The 22,603-nt window shown below is 34.8% G+C and overlaps 1 pseudogene across 1 annotated transcript; it reads left to right on the top strand.

The window, feature by feature from the left end:
- Positions 1-4,632: 4,632 nt before the first annotated feature.
- Positions 4,633-6,778, top strand: LOC145074956 (F-box/kelch-repeat protein SKIP30 pseudogene; annotated as a pseudogene). Its single transcript, XR_013692218.1, has 2 exons — positions 4,633-4,807; positions 5,572-6,778. The product of XR_013692218.1 is annotated as an F-box/kelch-repeat protein SKIP30 pseudogene (transcript).
- Positions 6,779-22,603: the final 15,825 nt, after the last annotated feature.

Raw genomic sequence — 22,603 nt, 5'->3', positions numbered from 1 at the left:
ACAAGATCAAAACAAGAGATTCAAAGGTAAACTTCTAGATCTGATTTTGTATTGTTCTTATACCTAATTAGACATTAGAAGTCTTGGATTCAAAGCATGTTTAATTAGAGAAACCTAGATCCAAGCTTTAGGGTTTTGCATACGCACATAGGAAAGTTCTTATGGCTAAAACCCATCACTTGCGATGACGCATGCAGTGACGATCAAGCCCACAACGTGGAAAAAGGTGTCACGACATGGCAAGGGACAATTTTTCCCTATAAATAGATTTGAAGGGCCAGCCGTTTAGAGTTGCTATTTTCTCTTCTCTCTCTCCCGTTTTACCTCGATTTACGTGCAAAGAAGTACCCCCGAAGCCCCGGTATCATCCCGAGACCCGAAGCGAGTCCTGAAGCCCGAAGATCCCGATAAGTGTAATTCCCGAGCCGAAGCTCTGCCCGCGAGGAGCCCGGTTTTTGTGAAGATCTTCCAGATCTACCGAAGAATACTACTTCTACAAGCCGTAGTGTTGTCTGATCATCTTCTGATCAAGTGAGTGTATAGTCCCTGTCATAAACACGATTTTAATACAAGTATTGTTTGAATGTATTAAGTATATGTTTGGTGTGAGTGTGTAGTTACTTTCTTCTAACACATAGATATGAAGTATCTCTATAAAATACGTGCTATGTGTTATATGTATATTATCTCGTTATTTGGAATGGGTAAGTGTGTGTGGTTGCTTTCTGTTAACACACATATATAGATTATACTCTATAAAATACGTGCTATGTGAATATATACTATTTCTCATGTGATATGAGTGTCGAAAGAATTTGTTATACAGGTTTTATGTTGTATATAAACAGATATATTTTATCTGCAAATATGTGGGTAGAACATGGGTAGATAGTGATGTGTGATGAAATAAAAATGTTGAGAGGCCTCGATGTCATTGTGATCTAGTCATCTAGCGGAATTTAGATGACAACCACGGACTCTTTCTAGACAGTCCCGTGGAACACCGGCATGCTCATAACTTGTAGGTGTTAATGAACTTGGGTGTTCATTTGTTGTATTCCATCCCCCTCATGGTTGCTTTATTTGACTTATATTGCTGAGGAACCCCCGAAGCATGTGTTGTCGCCCCGATGAAATATTCTTAGACTAGGTCCCTTGTGTTAGTTGTCTTAGGGACGTAAAGTGAGAATAACGGGAATGGGTAATTGGGTTGATTGTTTGATAATTAAATATAATAGTTATATTATTGTGGGTTGAAAACCCTATATGCTCACCAGGCTCCCAAGCCTGACCCACTCAGTTTAATTGTATCACATGTATCGATACGAAGCTGCTTTGCATTGAGAGATTAAAGGAGATGTAAACCACTAGAGTAAATGAACGTATGTTCTGTTTATGCTTATGTGTCTGTATCGGAACATGACATCCCGATGTTTTATTATTAAATGAAAATACATTCACTTTGAGGAATGTTTTGATAAGTTATTATCATATCTTGTTTTGGGAACAAATTCCGCAACCGTTTTCTTTAAACGATCACTCTGATTTATAAAACAAAGCATAAACAAATCGGTCTTTTCTGGCCGTGAAATTGGGGATGTCACACATCATCTGGTGCCAAGCCGTGGTGAGGAAGCAGTGGCTCAGATCGTGCCACGTGTCGCTCGCTGGTTACTCCAAAAACTAATTATCTTCTAAAATCCGTAACTTTTGCATACGAGCTTCGTTTTTGACATTTCTTATATCCACGCGTAGGTATCGACGGAATCTACAACTTTAGTTTAGATTTCGTCGGCTAATTTTGAATTTATTTTTAAAGTTATATTTTAATAGACTTAGACAGTTAAAATCCGTTAAAAATTAATTTACAATTTTTTCATCCGACGTCCGTTTTCGACTGTCTTTAAATTGACTAGTCCGAAGCTGCAGGTGTTAGACATTTCATTGTGTGCATCAAAGAATACAAAACCTTTGATCTTCCATGGTATCTTCATCCGGATCATGAAAGCTCACGGAACCCACCACTTGTTCTATCGGCGAATCAGTCATTGTATGATTGTCTTAATCTTAAGTCAATGATACGACTCGCCGATTAGGTCAACATTATCGACTAATTAGTAATTATTTAATTATTTATTCAAATTAGGTAGTAGCTATCTGTATTTAAAATTAGGATATCTATTAGTATTTTTTAATTTAGGATTAGATTATCTAGTAACACTTATATATAGCGTTTCGATATGTCTTTTTGATTATTGATGGAATAAGAATTATAGAGTTTTACTCTATTTTGGGAGAATCCATGTGTCTCGAATAACATGTCTTATCAATTGGTATCAGAGCAACGACTTTGGCAAAATCATTGTTCATCGGGGTACTATTCATCTGAAGTATTGTTCACGTTGTTCACTGTTCATCAGAAAATATTGTTTACGTCAACATTATTCACAAGTTAGTGTTCATCGTTATTAATTTTTAAGGTATCGAGATGGTGAACAACAGTGATCGAGTCACTCGGTTGGAGATGAACTTGGCTAAACTTTGTCGGGATCTAAAAGACGATCGGGAGGCTAGTTCACAGTGGTTCCACCAGGCGATGAAAGCTATGACTGACTTGTCAGTCAAGTTAAGAGTTAAGATTGGAAGCTTGAGCAACAAGGAAGAGGAAAATAATAAGGATTCCAGGCGATTCCAATCAGGATCCTTCGACTTTGATGAGGAAGGCAAGGCATCCGGGAAAGAGAAGAGTAACAACAAGGAAGAAGAAGAAGATGGAAACAAGGGCAAATATGGAAGTAATTTCCAACATGCCAACTTTCAGAAGATCGAGATGCCCATATTCGATAGGGAAGACTCTCATGGTTGGATCGACCGAGTGGAACGCTCCTATGAGATCCAAGGTATTGAAGGCACGGAACAACTCAAGACAACCTCCTTATGCATGGAGGGACTAGCACTAGCTTGCTATAGATGGGATGAAAACCGTTTCTCGACTTGGGCGGCATTTAAACAAAGACTTTTAGCAAGATTTCAACTATTGTATGAGGGGATATTCGAGAAGATGACGAGGCATTTGGGCGAATTTCCAGAACATGTCTTGGAAGGAACTTTCATCAAAGGGCTAGAACCAACACTCAAATCATCAGTAAGGGTGATGCAACCCAAGGGTCTGACCCGCACAACGGTATTAGCGGTTATGATCAATGAAAATCAATTTGGCGAGGACGAGACATAAAATTATAGGGAATTAGGATACTATCCACAAATTCAGCAATATTCGGTTGCAGAATTGAGATTTCCACCTTGAGGACAAGGCGTTTGTTTGGGAGGGGAGTAATGATACGACTCGCCGATTAGGTCAACATTATCGACTAATTAGTAACTATTTAATTATTTATTCAAATTAGGTAGTAGCTATCTTTATTTAAAATTAGGATATCTATTAGTATCTTTTAAATTTATGGTAGGATTATCTAGTAACACTTATATATAGGGTTTCGATATGTCTTTTTGATTATTGATGGAATAAGAATTATAGAGTTTTACTTTGTTTTGGGAGAATCCCTATTTCTGTGTCCCGAATAACAAGTCTTATCAGTTAGACATGGAAATAGCGTCTTGGCCTGACAAGAATCCAGCTCACATGTAACTCTATGGTAAACATTGTCTTCTTCAACTGTAAACTCGATTATGTTGAATTAATGAAAATAAATTAATTGATATTTTTAATTATAATTAATTTTTGAAATTAGATATGCTAATATTTTTAAAAATCTTATTGACAAATTATGCATGAAAGTATAAGCTAAACAATTTTTTTATTTTTTTATATTTTTGAAAGGAAACTTATCTAACAAAGGTTTCCGTGACATTAATTTTGCAATCATTTCTAAAAAGTATATCAAAAACCCCTAAATCTAGATTTTGATCTTAAGATCCTACAATCATAGCATCCTACAACGAAAATTGATATCGATCACATTAAGATTTATATGAATCAAGATTCATATTAGGATATTAAGATTTAACTCAATACCATCTTACATATTTAGTTTTTTTATTGTATATATAATCAGAGTCTCAAACATTCGTACTTCAATTTGAGTCAAACATTACAGGTTGAAAAGAGAATTAATGTTGTCATCATCACTTCATCCAATAATCATGAATTCCAAAGAACATCATGACACTTATTATCATTGCGATGTTATGCCTTTTCTTGGAGATGCTCATAGTGATCTTGTTTTTTTTTTTTTTTCTCAAGATTTTTTATTCCGAATTTTTACGGTTTGCAAGACTAAGAATTATGATTATTGCTTAAGAAGTTAATTATCAATGTCTTAATCGACATCAAGTATAATAAGTGTTGCACAAATAAGACATTGCAACTAAATTTAAATAGTGGTTAATTTTTTGTAGGATAACCATACCAATTGTGATCTTCCAAAATATAAAATAAATCTAAACAAGATTGATCTCAATTTTAACAACATAAATATTGAGCATAAATTTAATATCGAATATAAAATAATAGAATTATCCGAACATAATGTATAAGAGAACATTTTATGGAATATACTTTTGTGGAATTCTGTCCATTTTGTGATATATTGAGTTGGTCTAATAAAACCTTGTGTATCGTTTCCGACTTCCGTACCCTTCCTGTCTATCTTTCTCCCGTCTTAATATAAAACAAAAATAAGAAAACCGACAAAAAAAATAAAATTTGCCCTCGTCTTCACAGGCACTTCGCCTCCATTTCTTGATAAATTACGAAGAACTCTGCCCCAAATCTTGGTTTCTCAAGGTAAATTTACGGTGTTTTCTTTTGAATATCGATTATTGTTGCTGGTTGTTTGACCAAGATTTGTTGGATTTTGTAACTCCGAATTATTAAATTAATTGTCTTGCAATTGGGAACATGAGTTCTCGATTTTGATTCAAGCATATGGAAATCTGGTTTGTTTGGACCAATTTTGCATTTGGCTGATTGATTATCATGTAATTTTTATGGGGTTTGTAGCATGATTTGAAATCTTGATGCTTTGTGATGATAGCAATTGTGTAATCTGGACTCATAAACACCAACAGAAAGAAAGATTTGGGTGTGCTGATTGTAAATCCTACTCAAGCTTTTACAACGATCTTAGTTTCATTTGCAAGATTATAACTTGTGTCAAAGGTTTACTTTTTAGGATTTTCGAATCGGCTTCTCAATCTATATCTACTCATACATTATAATACATTAGCAAACACCTTTACTTTGTTCTTTATGTCGTAAATGTTTGATCCAATGCCCAATTCGATTCACTCTAGACTCCAGTATTTAAAGTTTGTTCAAAATATATACCAGAAGACCAAATTTGAATCAAAAGACTTTTATTATTCTTAGAATGCTTACAATGAGAGAAAACCACACAAGGAGGTCATCCTTGGATACAAAGGGCCAAGACCAAATTTGAATCAAATTAAGCATAATGATTTGAAGAACAAGTTAAGTATAGCTAGATAATTTGACACTTTCTTCTTACCTGATTGAAGGGTTTTGTTTCTTTTGAATATTGTTTGCAGGTTGCAAGACCATTCATTGACTCCAAATAATAATGTCAGTTCTCATTGAAGGTCTCCCTGATGCTGTTGCTATACGATGTCTTGCGCGGGTCCCATACCACCTGTTTCCAAAACTAGAAACCATTTGTCATTCATGGAGGGATGCGGTTCGAAGCAATGAACTATTCAAAGCCCGTGAAGAAGTCAACTCAACCGAAGACTTTTTATGCGTCTGCGCTTTTGACCCTGAAAACGTATGGCAGCTCTACGATCCAAATCGTGTCATTTGGATCACTCTCCCAATCCTTCCTTCAAAAGTCAGAAACTTGGCCCATTTCGGGGTTGTTTCAACCGCCGGAAAACTGTTTGTTCTTGGTGGCGGCAGTGATGCCGTTGACCCTTTGACCGGCGACCAAGACGGGAGCTTTGCCACCAACGAGGTGTGGGCGTACGACCCGGTCCTCCGGCGGTGGGCCCCACGTGCCGCCATGATTGTCCCCCGGGCGATGTTTGCGTGTTGTGTGGTCAACGGGAAGATAGTGGTGGCTGGTGGTTTCACCACCTGCCGGAAATCGATCGCGAAGGCGGAGGTTTATGACCCGGAAAAGGATGTTTGGGTTTCCATCCCGGATCTTCACCACACCCATAACTCGGCATGTTCCGGGGTGGTGATCGGGGGTGAGGTTCATGTGGTGCACAAGGGCTTGACCACAGTTCAGGTTTTGAAGAAGGAAGGGTGGCGGGTTCATGAGCATTCGTGGGTGCATGGTCCGATGACTGTGGTTAAGGGGTCATTGTATGTGATGAGTCATGGAGTTATTTACAAACAAGAAGGGGAATCAAGGAAAGCGGTGACTTCGGCTTCCGAATTCAAGAGGAGAATCGGGTGTGCTATGATGGGATTCCGGGATGATATTTATGTGATTGGAGGTGTAATTGGACCCGAGGGATGGAATTGGGATATTAAGAAAATGTCGGATGTTGATGTTTTGACATTGGGGAGTGAGAGGCCTGTGTGGCAGAAGGCGCCTCCTATGACTCGGTGTCGGGGAATGATTCTCGGGTGTGCGAAGTTGAGAATCTAGGTGTTGTTTGGCTATCGGTTGTGTCTTTTCTTTTGTTATGAACTAAAACTGAAAATAGCATCGTTGTATACAGTATATTTTTCCTTGATCAAAATATATCTAGATCCAAAAACAATAATTACAGCATATCAAAGACTTGTATGTTTTTTTTTTTTTTGACATAAATGCCCCTCATGATCGGACATAGTTTTAGAATGTTTATCTGGTTTTGTCCGTATTTACATACGTTTTGTAAGAGGGCATGTTGTTCGTTTTGTGTCGTACTCCCAAATGGAGATTTGACTTTGGAGCTTCATGGTGCATCAAAGTCAAATCCAAGACAAAACGTCTCTTAAATGGTCAAAATAAAGATGGTTATCAATTTAAGGACTTTTTACGTCTTCAGTTGGGGTCATGTTGACAGATTTCCGTATATATTGATTTTACAGCAAACTAGTTTGCTGTTGACTCGAGCAGTTTGTTGGTTTTGATTAACGAATATGGGTTAATCACAAAAATAGTGGGGACAATCAACGAATTACCCCATTTTGCCAAATTACCTTAACATACGAAGTTCTTTTTAATAAGCAAAACCTTTTGCGAAATCCTTGAAAAAAAAATACTAACATGAAAAAACTAGATGACTTTTGTCGTTCTTTGGAGTTGGGTTCTAAAATTTTGCAGATAGTTTCTCTTGATACAAAAAACTTGTTGCCTCTTTAGAAAGTTTCCTCCTAAAATGCCAAAGTGGAGCTCTTCAATAGAGTCCAATGGGTTACGCATAGTAATCTTATGACTTCAAGATCTATAAATGTTGTTTTTAAAATAATTAAGTTTTGACATCCAAAAAGAGGCTACGACACAGCTTGTTGGTCATTTGCCCATTACGTCTATGTAAAACTTTTATTACCCTAATTTAGATAAAATCAATCCTTATGATACCTAAAAGATGATTTTAGGTAAATTTAGAGATATTCCTTGTAATGTTTTTTATAAAGATGCTCGACAAGATATGATTCTTCCATTTTCCCGAAAAAAAATGCACCCTTATTTACAAGCAAATGAAAAGATTCATTATTCTCATACAAATGCATATTAAACCTAGTGGGTTTCCCCGTGTTTTGCTTGCAACGGGGTTGATTTTTGTTGTTTTCTGTATTTTTTTGGTTAGCGTTGTTATAGATTTGTGTATGTGGAAGATAGCATCCTACTTTTACTTATTTAATACTTATTAAAATGTTGTATACAAATATGATAAGATGTTGCAAACCATGTAAAACAACAATTCAAGATGACACTTTCGAGTAAAAAACGAATCAAAAAAAGATTTCCATTTGTTAGACAAAAAGATGGTATTAAAAATAAATAAATGCAAGAATATAAACCTACTTTCATTTATTTGTGAATACTAAAGCAACTAATGAAAAGTACCATGGTTCACTACATCATGAACACCACAGTTCACTACACCATCAACAACCATCAAATCAATCTGAATAACTTCATTGACCCTGTTATTTTATTTCATATTTCTTATAAACTTGTCAAACAGAATAATATGAAGCTACTTTGAAAGTTGATTTAGTTTTAGTTACATGTGTGTATATTATTTTAAGGTTGTTAAAAGGAGTAGACAATCCTATTGCTAATCAGCTTAGCAGCAGCACATCTTAGTAAAAAATAAAATCAGAATATTCTACTTTCAAGATGTTTCCTATTGTTTCTTATAAGCAAAGACACTATATGAAAATCAAACTTTAACTTGGCAATTTAATTCAAAAAGTTCAAAACTTTTTTGCAAAGAGAAATAAACCTTGGTTTTCATATTCACATCACTCTTAACATATCCTAGCTAGTCAGACTATTCTACTTTCAAGATGTTTCCTGTTTGTTATATAATGGTAATAATGTTTGTTATATAATGGTAATAAACTTCACAAAAACTTAAGATTTACAGACAATGAGGGATTGATTTATAGAAATAAGGTCACATTAGAAGAATTAAGTTCTGAAGCTATTTTTGTTTTCAGTTTTTGTCATGGGTCCCCATTGGTGAGCATTGAGTGATTCTAGAGAAAAAAAAAAGAGGAAACAAAATCTCAATTTAGATATACAAAGTTTGTCAATTTGGAAATCAAAGTCAAATAGCAACCTGGAGATTCAAAATTGTACCTTGATTTATCATCTTACTGTTTCAATAATATAACGGTATAGATTTTTTGTTATACAATGCCTTCTAGAAAAAAAAACATGAAAGTATAATGTCCTAATAACTAATAAGAAAAAGTTCAACGTACAAAGGGATTTTAAAATTACCTTTGCATGTCATACCGATATCGTTTCATTATTCTGTCCTACTTCCCTATTTTCTGGTTTTATTAGATGAATTTTCACTTTTATATATTTTTATAATTGAAAAATCCAACCTGTTAAGCTGAGGTTGGATTCAAATTAATGAGTATCAAGTAATTTTACCTTTATCATCAGAGTGGCAAGATTTGATGATGTTGCGAAAGCAGGTATTGACATTGCTAAAGAAAGCATCTCTTTTGCCTGTAACACCAAAAATATCAACAAAATGTATAGTATATATGATGTAGTGAAGGGAAGATCTTACAGCAGTTAAGCATGAAATATATATATCCAGCTTTCTCCTTATGATCATATCTGCCACGTATTAGAATTAATGCTCCGAAATATATACCAGGAGATAGCAGCCTCAAAATCAGATAAACTGATAAAATAATATAATATAACTTTATGAACTCTAATTAGCAACACCTTGTTTGAATTTAACAATATATAATAACTTACAATAACCACCTTATTATGCCAATACCACAACATGGAATGCATCTGTGTTACAGGTCTTCCATCAACAACTACATAACCTAGAACTCCATAACAATAATACAAAGTCGACGTAATTATTTTTGAAAACCTATCCATGATAAAGATTATTAAGCGTTGATGGATTCAGGAAATGGATTATCCAGTTTCTGAGCTGATAGGCGAAAGAAATGGCTACCAATAATATAACAGTATATAATAAATCGTAACTGATAAAAATAAACCAATTTTTAGAGGCTGACCATACATAACAATATTAAGAGGCTGACTATTCCACATTGGCATGTTTTTTTTGTTAATTATATCATATATATATGCTAAGTTGATTTATCTATTTAAGATGAACAATCAGTTGATCAATCTCAACAAAAAAACTAAAGGATTTGGTAGCGTACATTAACATTGTCAAGTGCAAATCGGCGGCAATTGTATTATATATACTTAGGGAAAGACTGAATAACTCACATAGGGCGTGTTTGGCACGAAGCTTTTGAAAGCGTTTGGGAGCTTCTAACTTTTAACTTTTGACAAAACGCTCTAGTTTAAACAAAAAGCTTCGTTTGGCAGTACGAGCGTTTAGCTTTTAGTTTTATCAAAACGCTCCGATTCTAAAAGCTACTTCATGTAGCTTTTAACAAAACACTCCGGAGCTTTTGAAATCAATTTCCATAATTACCCTTAAAAATATATTTATATACTTTTTATTTTTAATCAATTGTCCTTTTATGTAATTTTATATATTTCAAAAGCTTCCAACTACTTTTGTCAAACATTCATATAACAAATAAAAGCTACAGCTTCCTGCTAGCAGCTACCAGCTACCCGCTACCAGCTAACCGCTACCCGCTTCCAGCTAACAACTACTTTTGCCAAACACGCCCATTGTCACTGATAGGTGCATTTTATGCAACTATTTTGCATGTTTATTTCCGTCTTTTTATAACATTCTACTTCATAATTCTTGCATTTAGTTGATTATTAGGGTAGTTGCATATTTCATTAAGAATGTCTGGTACTTCACTATTTTTGATTTATTTTGCAGAAATTATGGAGCATGGAACGTGGAGCTTGGATGCTTGGAGCATGGAGCTTTGGAACATGAAGAGAAGATGAGCCGATCATTCCATGGCAGAATACATGAAAGCATTAACCCGAGTCATTGTTGCATTGTCATCATAGCAAAGGATTACGTTTGAAACGCGGTTCTTGTCAAATTGACACGGGTCATGTTTGTCCTTTATCATCTCATATTTTAGCAACATGACGCGTGGTGAAGCTAGACTGAAGAGGGAACGACAGTGAAGATGTATTTCATTTCTAGCAAAAAGCATGGGTCATGCCAAAAACACATGGTCATGACAAATGGCCATGCCAAAAACACATGGGCAAAAGGCATGGCCATGCTAAAAACACATGGCCTTATAGCAAGTCACGTGAACTTTAATTAAAACAGGAGAAAGACATCATTTGGAGGGCAGAACGGTTTTGGGAGCAGTTTCTGGCAATCTAGGGCAATTTTGGGAGAATTCTTGGAGCTTTTGAGAAGACTTAATCATTGCAAACATTTGGATTTCATTTTTTTAAGGATTAAACATTCCAATTCCATCTTTATTCTTGTTTGATTTGTTCTTAGCCATGTGTGGCTAAGAAACCCTAGTTTCTAGCTCTTGTTCAAAACATGTTGATTGCTTGACTTGAAGCATATGATTTGATGTTTGATTTGTGATTCTATTCTAGTGATTATGTTTTTGTTTAAACTAGAATCCTTGAATTTGATTTGTGTTTGATTGGCCACTTTCATGAATTGAATTTTTGTGCAGTTAATTAACTTTTAGGGCACCTAATCGTTCTATTGAGTTAATAATTGGTAACAAGCAATAAGTTTTCTTATTGTAAAACATATATCACATGTTTTCACACTTCCAAGCGTATGAAAAGAAATGAACATTGTTGGGAAGCTTGTACAAAACTTAATGCGGTTTTTCAATACAATCTAAGAGCGTGTTTAGATTGAATTAGTAAAGCTAGGTCTAATCAAAGAGCGTGTTTTGGTTAGATAATTTGGCAAGCGAGAGGTATTAGAGCGTGTTAATACCTTTTAGTACCAACATAGAATAGCAATCTTGAATTACATCAAGTCATAATCAAGTTGAACAACATCATTGAGAACTAGAACTAGAACCATTCAATCAATTTGTTTACAAATCTATTTCATTTTGAGCATGTTTTTAAAGTAGATTGTTATTTAGTTATTTACTTTTGCAAACAAACCCCCCCTTTGTGACCAAAGTACCTTGCGCAAAGAGGTATAGACTTTTGTCCTGTGTCTCTGTGGTTCGACCCTGTTTGCCTTGTACTACTTTTTAGTGCATTAAAACAGTGTATTTTGGAGTATATCGTACCCCTATTATTTGTTGGGTCTGACACGTTTAACAGTCACATCCAAAACAAACTCTATACATACGTCTACTCTTTTAGCTCTTGTATATAAGAATTAAGATTCGAATTTTTTACTATAAACTTATAAACCGTTTTTAAAATAATAATCCATAAAATATTGATACCGAAATTAGCTAGAACAATATGATATATATTGTGCTTCCTAATACTAGTAAATGTAGGAATAAACATCTATATGCTATTATATGTTATATATTTTAAATATTCCCTTGTGATGCTCATAGAGTTTTTTTTTTTTTTTTTTTTTTTTTTTTTTTTTTTTTTGAATTAGCAAGAGAATCATAATATCTATATTCTTGACAATTTATTTTGTTTAAAAAAAATCCAATTAACACAAAAATGCTCCAACGTGAATCGACAAAAAAAACTATAATCAGTAAAATTACAAATTGAATAAAATGTAAAACTTAAAAAATACTTAATTACATAGTTAAGAATTTCTTACCCGTTCCATTTTTTTAAATATCTTGAAACCAATGAATATATGTATAAAAAGGTATAAGGTGTTGTCTCTAGCGGTATCAGGTATTGTTCTTCCTATTTAACGTCGAATTCAAATCTCGTTGCACAATGGTGAAAATAATAATAGTTTAGAATTAGACTAGATTTTTTGTTCAAGAAAAAAAGAATTAGTGAAACAATAATAAACCGGAAAAGAAAACCAGTAAAATTATATAAGTTATATAAATGTAATATTCTTAATTCAATTTTGAGAAATTAAATATCCTCCTATTTTTTGTTCCTACATATCCTTCTACCCAATTAAATGGTGATATATATATATATATATATATATATATATATATATATATATATATATATATATATATATATATATATATATATATATATATATATATAACATTTAATATTCATTTATTGAAATTTAATGATATTTTAGGATACTAACATGACACATGTCATCATTTAAATTAGGGTTGTGCATGGGTCGGTTTTGGACCCAAACCCAACCCAACCCATAGGTGGTCGGTTTCTGGTTTTCATAACCCAATATGATCGGTTTCTGGTCGGTTCGGTTTATCGGGTTCTAAGGTCAGTTTGGGCGATTTTTCGGTTTCTTGGGTTCAACCCATACATTCACGGGTTCAGAGTTTAAACCCATGGGTTTTGGGTTTTAACCTATTTTCCATGAATGAAGCAACAAGTTAAATACTTCAAAAAATACCAAATTTAAGTTAAATACTTCAAAAAACATGAGTCTTACAACAAATAGTGTATTACAAGTTACAACCAAAATCAAAATAATCTATTACAACCAAAAAACAATCAAGTATAGGTCGGTTTCTTGGGTTGGATGGGGCGGTTTGTCGGTTTTAAGTATGGGTCGGTTTGTCGGTTTTAAGTATGGGTCGGTTTCTCGGGTTGGATGGGTCGGTTTCTGGGTAAAAACCGAAACCGAACCCGATTTTTCGTTTTTTAAAAAATTCAAACCCTAACCGTCGGTTTTGCTTCGGTTTCGGTTTTTTCGGTTTCGGTTTCGTCGGTTTTTCGGTTTCTTGGTTTGCATTTGCTCACCCCTAATTTAAATGAATAGTAGGATTGGTAGGTTAAAAGGTAGGAGGATATTTAATTTCTCTTCCATTTTCCCAATATAATAAGTTAATACATAATAGTAGTTAGAACGACCATTCCAATACAACAAATAATCTAAATATATGGCAAGAATAGAATTATCCAGAAGTTTTTAAATCATTTAATACAAGTACCTACCTCGATACGTGAAACGCAAATACCTACCTTTCATACGTGAAACGATAATACAAGTAATCAAGAAAAAGTATTTCATATATTACGTGATCCCTTGTACAAGTATTTATCTGTCTGTAGTTTATGCAAAGTTTCTTAATTTATTAATTCATTTAATAAATAATTTAGTCAATCCATATCCGAAACCACTGGGCACTTGCAGGAGAAACAAATATTTAGTACATGTTTGTTAAGTTTTATGAATGAGTAGTTAGTAGTGTCTGTGTATGTATACTTTGTCCGATACAAATAAAATAGTTTTAGTAGTACAATGAATTAGAGATTGTTATGGGTAGACATTAATACAACATAAAAATCAAAGCTTGATGAAAAAGAATACATTTAATGATGTGCACATTAGTCATTATCTATTTACATAATAGCCTTTACACAAAATCACAAATAAATATTTTCCACTTAACAAATAGTTAAATATCAATTATAATTGTTGATTTTGACATACTAGTTGAAAATTTAGCTACTAACTGATAGTTTATAATCTAGGTATTAGCTAAAAAACTAGATATTAAATTATAAGATATCTCTTAGTTAAAAGTTATATGTTAGTTTATAAACTATCTGATAAAAAAATATTTGGTAAAAATTAATTGATAAGTTAGTTGAAAGATATAAAACGACATAAAAAGACATTTAGAAAAATATGATTTTAAAGTTAATTAAGGATATATTTGAAAAAAATAATAATAAAAAATAAAAAATAAAAAACACTCTTGCAACGCTAATACAAATAACATTTTTAACCAGCTAAAAAACTACATTTTTGGCTTTTCAAACATAACAACTCAAAAAAGTTAAAAATAAGATAGATGTAGCACGCTAAATAGGCAAATACAACCTTAGGGTCGCTAATTATCAGGTCTGGCCCTAAGGGGGTTCAAAATGTGCGACCGTACAACGCAACGAAAAAAATAGAGCCCACATTTTGTGTAACACCCGACTTCCAGATATGATATATCGAACCTATATTTGCTCAATGGATACAATCTGCTCATGGTAAAACTTCATATGGGTTTATTCCTTAAAAAGAAAATTCCCCTTGGAACTCGTTGAGTTGATGACATCAACTCGACGTGTTGAAGGCTTTTGGGCCGCGTGTATTTTTGGACCAACTCGACGAGTTGGTGAGGAAAAACTCGACGAGTTGGTGGCTGATTAAGAAACCCTAATTTTTAGGGTGTTGCACCCTATTTAAAGGCCTTATACCCTTTGGGTGGCGTCCTTATCAGTCTCCTCTGTCCATAAAACCCTAGTTCACGCATCCTCTGCCATTTTTGTGTGTATGTGAGCTTGAAGAGTGATTTCTTGGTGTTCTTTTGAATGGGCTTGAGGTTGGAAGTATTAGATTGAAGGGAAGGTTTCAAATCCAGAAACTCTTGGAGTATTGCAATTCTTTTGAGGTAATAAGTCGACAACTTGCTTATTTATTGCTTAGACCTCTTCCTTGGAAGTTTATTGTCATATTTGGCTCATTTTGGGATTGTTCATATGATTGAGCATTTCATGAAGTTATCACTTCATATCTGGACGTTTTGTGGCCTCTTTGGGCTTAAAGTTTCAAGCTTTATCAAGTTCTAGGCCCCCTTCATGCTTTAGGTCCCTTATTAAGCCTTCTTTGAGTTTTGGAGCCTCTTGGTGACATGCAATAATTTGGAATTAATTTAGTGATAAAAACGAGACTAATTAATCTATGGGGACTAATTATGGTAATTAGTTATATTTATATGTGTTGGGCTTATGATCCATGTTGGACCAAGTTTATGTATGGATACATACAGAGTTGGGCCACATGACCATGGATCATAACACCCATGGGTATGAATTTGGGTTATATCTACGACCTTTAGAATTCCACATATAAATATGTTACTTCATAGCCAAAAAAAGGACAACTAATGTATTCTTGGAAGATATGGACGGTTTGGTGAGGCTAGGATTCTCTCTCAAGTGTCACCTTTGTTCTAGGTGAGTTGTGATTCCATTTGAGGTGCAACACTTGGGGCACTAAGTTCTTAAAGGTCAAAGTCTTTCTAGTAACACCAAATACGTCAAGACTTCAAGCCACATAAAAGGTATGTTACTCTAACTAGTATCTAATATTGTTTATGTCAAATTGCATGCTAGTTATAGGTTTAATGCCTTGGAAAGCAATTGCATGTATAATTTGTGAAAACATAGATCCAAGGTATTTAGGGTTGTATGTGCACCATAGGATGTTGTACTATACTAAAACCCATTAGTGGCATCAGAGTCAAAGCTTGTTTTCAATTATACTTGATGCAAATTGCTGAAAAAAAAAAGCTGAAAAAATCGAATTTTTTGTTGTCTGGACAGGGGACTCGACGAGTCCATGTGTAAACTCAACCAACTCGTTGAGTTGGTTCTTGCACTCGGCGAGTTGGAGCTCCTGACAGCAAAATTTCGAGTTGTTTGGCCTGTTTTGGATTAGAATCATTACCACAAAATGTTTTTGTTCATAAAATTTACTTTTGTTGTTATGGTAATGTTGATTCTCATCCAATTAAAAGATACTTGTCATAATTTCAAGATTTGTATTAGTTTATATGTTCATGCTAAATTCTTGAAGATTGATGATTTGAATTATCTTGTTCTTATGAGTTTGTTTAGATTAATAGAAAAATTATGTGATAATTTGTTTTCGATCCAAATTGATCTAAAAGTTGTTCATAAAATGTGTTTTTGTAACTTGTCCTCAAGTTATATGAAAAGTCTTATTTATGACTTTTAAAACTCATAAGATTTCCATGAGTTATGAAAATGAAGAGTCTCATTTTTTAAATGTTTTAAAGTATTCCGTAACTTGTCCTCAAGTTATGAAATTTGAAGAGTTTTTCCATTAAAACAACTTTAAACTCATAAGTTATGGAAACCAAAGGTTTTTGAATTGTTCAAAACTTGTCCTCAAGTTTTGGAATTTGTAAAGTTTCCCCAATGAATACTTTAATTCCAAGTTAAACCCTTAGAATTTTAAAAGTTAAAATTCAACCCTTATACTAATATAATATTCTACGTTGAATATTATATATATATATATATATATATATATATATATATATATATATATATATATATATGTATAAGAACAAATTCAGTGTTACCGTTAGTAGGCCTCAGTCACGAAGTCAGTCTATAGGGGGGGGGGGGTATAAGGTTACTGCTTATAAAATGGCAGTTCAATGGGTGTCCACTCTCACCCACCGTATCCTTGACTGGTGGAGGGTCCTTAGCCGAACGGGTAGGATAGGACTATAATTTTCCCTTCATTAAAAGTATAATGATAAATATAAAGTAACTAAATTTTATTAAATTCCCAATCTTAGTTACTTTAGGAAAATATGAATTTGTTGCTAACCCATGAAATTACACTTTGTACCTTACCAAGTTGTTGGTGGAGCATGTGTGGGTTACCGGTACACTAACATGGACTAGTAAGAGTGGCAAAGGGTAACTTAATGTTTATCATAGATTGGTGGAGCGCGTGTGGGTAACCGACACATCGATCAGGTGATAAAAATTAAGGGTACCAAGTTAATTTGCATGGTTATTCACACCTTGTTTGTGATCCCCGACATCCCAGTCACAAACTTGAGAGGGCACAACCGAGATTTAAACATGTCATGGAAAAGTTCAATGAATCTCAAAAGGTCTAGGAGTTTCAAACCAATTAAAACCTAATACCCTATTAGGTTTTCATCATGGAAATTGGTGAATCTTCATTCATCTACCTTCAAATATTTTATAGCTTGGATTATGGCATCCCTCTTCCAAGTTATAAAATATTGTGTTGGGTCCTAGCCTTAATATTTCATATTGGGTGTTATATTAAGGACTTAAATCAACTAACTTGAATTTCTCCCATTTTAGATGTCTGGTCCAGACAATTATGGTCTTCCCAAATCCATTGAAACAAACTTTCCTAATGAAGATGATGTCCCGCGATTGGATCATGGAAATCATACTTCTCTTCCTCCACCTCTTCCAATTATTCTCCCTAACCCACAAGTTCAAGGTCACTCAAGTCCTATTTGAAAGTAAAGTCTGTGTGTGCTCACATCTTGGAGATGAAGTCATATATAAACATGCCGGGAGAGTTAGGTGTCAAAGTCTTGAGGAAGTTGGTTGTTGACTAGATTCTTCAATCACTTCCTAAGTCGCATAGTGAGTTACTTTAGGACCTAGGCAGTTATAGCGATCCAAAATCAAATATCGGTCAAGAGCCGATATTTGGGATATAGGTTATCGAGGTGGCATATCGGCATTTTTATATCATGCATAATTAATATATAAACATAAAACATATATAAAAGTAATATAAAAAGTCAAAAATCAAAATTGTCGATGTTTGAAACATAATCTTACGTAAGCCATGGAATCTTCCTCCAAGTCCACATCAACCAAGGCATCTAATTATTTTATCTAGATCATCCACATCAACTCTAATATCATCATCATCATTTAAGAATTATGTACTTAACACATCAACATGATTAAACCTATATAAACTAGCAAGTTAACACTTAAGTATGTAACAATTAACATAACAATAAGATCAGTTAATACTTAAAACATGAGTCTATGACCTAAAACCAACAATTAAGTACTTAACATAATAGCAGGTTCAGTTAAGTTAAGTCCTTAACACTTAAGGCCATGACTTAACACTAAAAAAAGAAAGTAAAATTACTTAACTGATATCTCACCTGGAAATCGCCTGAAAATATCGAAAAATATCATCGATTTTTGCGGTCCGATATTTTTGACCGATATTTGAGACCGCTATTTTGAAAAGTACCGATAACCAATATCCCACCTTGAAATCACTTGGAAATCGCCGATATTAACTGCTTAGTTTAAGACTACTATATGACAGACCATGACATTACCCTTAATGATCTTACATATTTGCTTGATGTTGCTGAATCAGCAATGATTTGGAGCACTGGTAAAGCAAATTTGATTGGAAGATCAACTTCCCAAACTTCCATGGACATTGACAATGGTAACATTGGAAATCCAGAAAAGCTTTCTCTTCCAAATGGAAAGGGATAGGCCATAGTCAACTTGGTTAACCAAATGGTAAAGAGAAAGGCTAAGTCTAAGATAGTCATGTGTACCATTCCCAAAGAGTCCATATATTTCTATTGCCGAAGGAAGGGGCATTGGTTGTGAAGCTGCCCCATTTACCTGAAAGATCATAAGGATGGTAAAGTCAAAAAGTTTGACTCTACTTCGGGTAAAGTCCACTATCTAACTCTATTAAGTTCCTATTTTGAGATTCTTATTACATGATCTGACTAGGTCGCATTTTGATGTTTTAAGAATCAAAGAAAAGAGAGGAAGCTTAAAAGAAGAATATACTGATTCTGGTCGCGAAGATGGATTCCAATCGCATGGTTCAGTGATCAGAATTTTGAGTTGTTGCTTAAGAGTTGTGATAGATTGCTTAGGAATAAATAACAACATAGTTTTCATATGCATTTGCATTGTAAGGATAAGTTTTTCCGCAAGTTTTAAAATAAAAAGAAAATGTTTGATTTTATTTTTTTAAGTATCCTTACAATGACATTTGTGAAAAAATTTTGTTTATATGATTCCATTGATAGCAATATTGGAAAATGGATTTGATTCTTTCGTTTGTGGTAGTGTCATAATTTACCAAATAAGGAAAGATTCTAATCACCCAAGTTCCAGTTGGATAGAAACTTGGAATCATGCAACTTGTATTGTATGATGAATGAGAATTTTCATCTTTGGGAAATTAAGACTAATTCCTTGTTCACATGTATATGTGAGTCAAGTGAAGGACTAGGAGATCGGGTACACTTGGTTGTGCGCTGATTAGGTCCACCATAGAGAATGATAAGGCTATTCGTCATGATTTACTAAAGTTTAGTAAATATGGTTATGCTTACAAGTTTAAGTGTAATTCTAAAATATTGGAAAAGTTTCAATGTATGACAGGACGAATGAGTAGAATCAAATTAGGCAGAAAGATAAAAGTTTCTCCAATCTGAAAAGATGGGAGAGTACTTGAGTATCTTTGTTTATGATTATCTAAGTGATTATGAAACCATATCACAATTGATTCTCTAAGGACATCTTAGTGCATTTGTTTGACTAAGAAGAGGAATCGTGACTTGTTGAAATGGTTAAAATCAAAAGGATGAATCATACTTCGTTCCAAAACAAGTCTTAGAGTCATACTCCAAGATTGTAACTTGAGTGACATAATCCTTAGAAGGTTTATAACACTTGTCAAATGTAGAGTAAAATGTTTTCTACTCTTGTACATTTGAAATTGGTAAGTTGTGATGTTTTTGGATAAAACAAAGACCAACTAAGACCAATCGAGTGAAGTGTTTATCTTGATAAGAATCCGCACTAACTCTTGAATATTTGTTTTGTCAAGGAATGGTTCTTGACAAGAGAATCTTATATGTCAAGAGGTCAGTGGGAGTCTTAAAGATCTTGAAAAAGTTTCTAGAACTAATCAAGAATAAAACCTGTTGTTTATCACTAGCACACGACTTGAGGTTTGTAACCTATCGTGTTGACATATTCCTATTTATGTGCCCATTCTAGTTAAAGTTGTCTATGCATGTGAGTTCTATGAGTTCTCAATTGTTTGAATGACAACCTGTAAGCAATGGTAGGCCCTTGTGCTGCCAAGTGGCAAGAAGTTAAGATTGCACAAGTTCGGTCCATATGAGTTTGGATTTGTCACTAACCTCCTCTTGTGGTTATGACAAATTCACATGGATAGGAACACATACACCATAAAATCTAAGTGTCATAAGGTTTCTCTCCGATTCATGAAAATGATGGTGAGGAAACGCTTTCACTAAGTAGATTTTAAGTAGATAGCAATTGTGATATTTGTATTCACAAAGTCGTTAGTGGAGCGTGTGTGGTTAACTGGCACACTAACATGGACTTGTGAGAAATGGAAAAGGTCTAAACGATTGAGACTATGATTACGACATCCCTTTTCATAGTTCTAAAAAATTGTTTAGACACACATGTGAGCTATCTAAGAAAAGGTGTATGATTTTGATAAAGTCTTATCAAAGCATCTCGTATCAGAAATCTAAACTTTGGTAAGAAAGTCAATTAAGTATTGATTTTTATAAGTCCAATTGATTTCTGGATACATATCAAAGCTAGTGGGAGTATAAGTGTTATGCTATAATTATCATGTTAGTGGGAGCATGATTATTATATTAAGTATTGCAAGTTAGCAATGTTAATTATTGAAAACAAAGTTTCAAATTTGCAGAGATGCAGGGTTTGAAAAGTTGCTTTGCTATAATTAAGGGAGAGGAAATTATACTTCATTTCAATTCTAAAAGCTTAGATTGAGATTTTGATCATCTTTAGTTAAGGGTGTATATATATATATATATATGTGTGTGTGTGTGTGTGTGTGTGTGTGTGTGTGTGTGAATTTTATGTTGGAATGGTTCAACATAAGGAAATTCTATATATATTGTGTTCTCAAAATTCGATTATGATTACGACATCCCTCTTCATAGTCGAATTATGAAAACATGGAAAATAAAAAATATTGTAGCAAAAGGCTGGTCTAGGGTCATGTCTTTATATGAGACATCATGAATCATGTCCCACGAGTGGCGTTGAGTCAACCTCTACGAGTTTCTACAACTGACGAGCAAGCGGTTCTTGCTACTGATGAGATTCGAGGATGTGTACTCGAGATTTTCGGTGTTGAGTTTTCGATAGATTTGGTACCGGTTGCGATGGGGGATGTCTGTGTCATTGTGGGCATGGACTGGTTGACCCGATTCGGAGCTGTTATCGACTGCGAGCGTCGGTTGGTAACCATACGAGACCCTAGTGGGGGAGTACTTACGGTATATGGTGAGGGTACCCGATCTGGGTCAGCATTTTGCTCGGCTGCCAGAGCAAGACAGAGTATACAGCAGGGCTGTATAGGGTTTGTAGCCTATGTGATGGATACACGAGTTGTCGTGGAGAGGCCAAGTTCTGTTGGTGAGGTTCCGATAGTGCGAGAGTTTCCGGATGTTTTCCCCGAGGAGTTGTCGGGCATGCCTCCCGAGAGGCAGGTGGAGTTTCGCATCAATTTGGTTTCGGGAGCGGCGCCTATCGCCAAGGCACCTTATCGCCTTGCACTACCGAAAATGTAGGAGTTATCCTCGCAGCTTTAGGAGCTGTTGGGGAAGGGATTCATCCGACCGAGTAGCTCGCCGTGGGGAGCATCGATCCTTTTTGTTAAGAAAGAGGATGGTTCACACCGGATGTGCATTGATTACCGGGAGTTGAACAAGTTGACAGTCAAGAACCGTTATCCACCACCGAGGATTGACGATCTGTTCGATCATTTGCAGGGAGCTTCTTGGCTTTTCAAGATAGACTTGCGGTCTGGATATTACCAGATGAGGGTGCGGGATGAGGATATCCAGAAGACGGCGTTTAGGACTCGTTATGGGCATTACGAGTTCATGGTGATGCTTTTTGGGCTCACCAATGCATCAGCAGCGTTCATGGATCTCATGAACCGAGTATGCAGGCCGATGTTGGATCGATCGGTGATTGTGTTCATCGAAGATATTCTAGTGGATTCGAGATCCAGAGAGCAACATGAGGAGCATCTAAGAGAGATCCATGGAGTGTTGAGATCGGAGAGGCTTTATGCCAAATTCTCTAGGTGTGATTTCTAGTTACGAGAGGTCCAGTTCTTGGGACATCTCGTTAAACAGAATGGGATATTGGTCGATCCGGCCAAGTTTGAGGCTGTTATGAGTTGCGAGGTGCCGAGATCCCCCACCGAGATCAAGAGTTTTCTGGGGTTGGCCGGCTATTATCGGAGATTTATCAGAGATTTCTCCAAGATT

Source organism: Lactuca serriola, chromosome 9, assembly GCF_051521515.1.
Source record: "Lactuca serriola cultivar US96UC23 chromosome 9, Lser_US96UC23_V15, whole genome shotgun sequence".
In the NCBI taxonomy this organism is placed as follows: Eukaryota; Viridiplantae; Streptophyta; class Magnoliopsida; order Asterales; family Asteraceae; genus Lactuca; species Lactuca serriola.
This window is presented reverse-complemented; position numbering and strand designations above follow the sequence as displayed.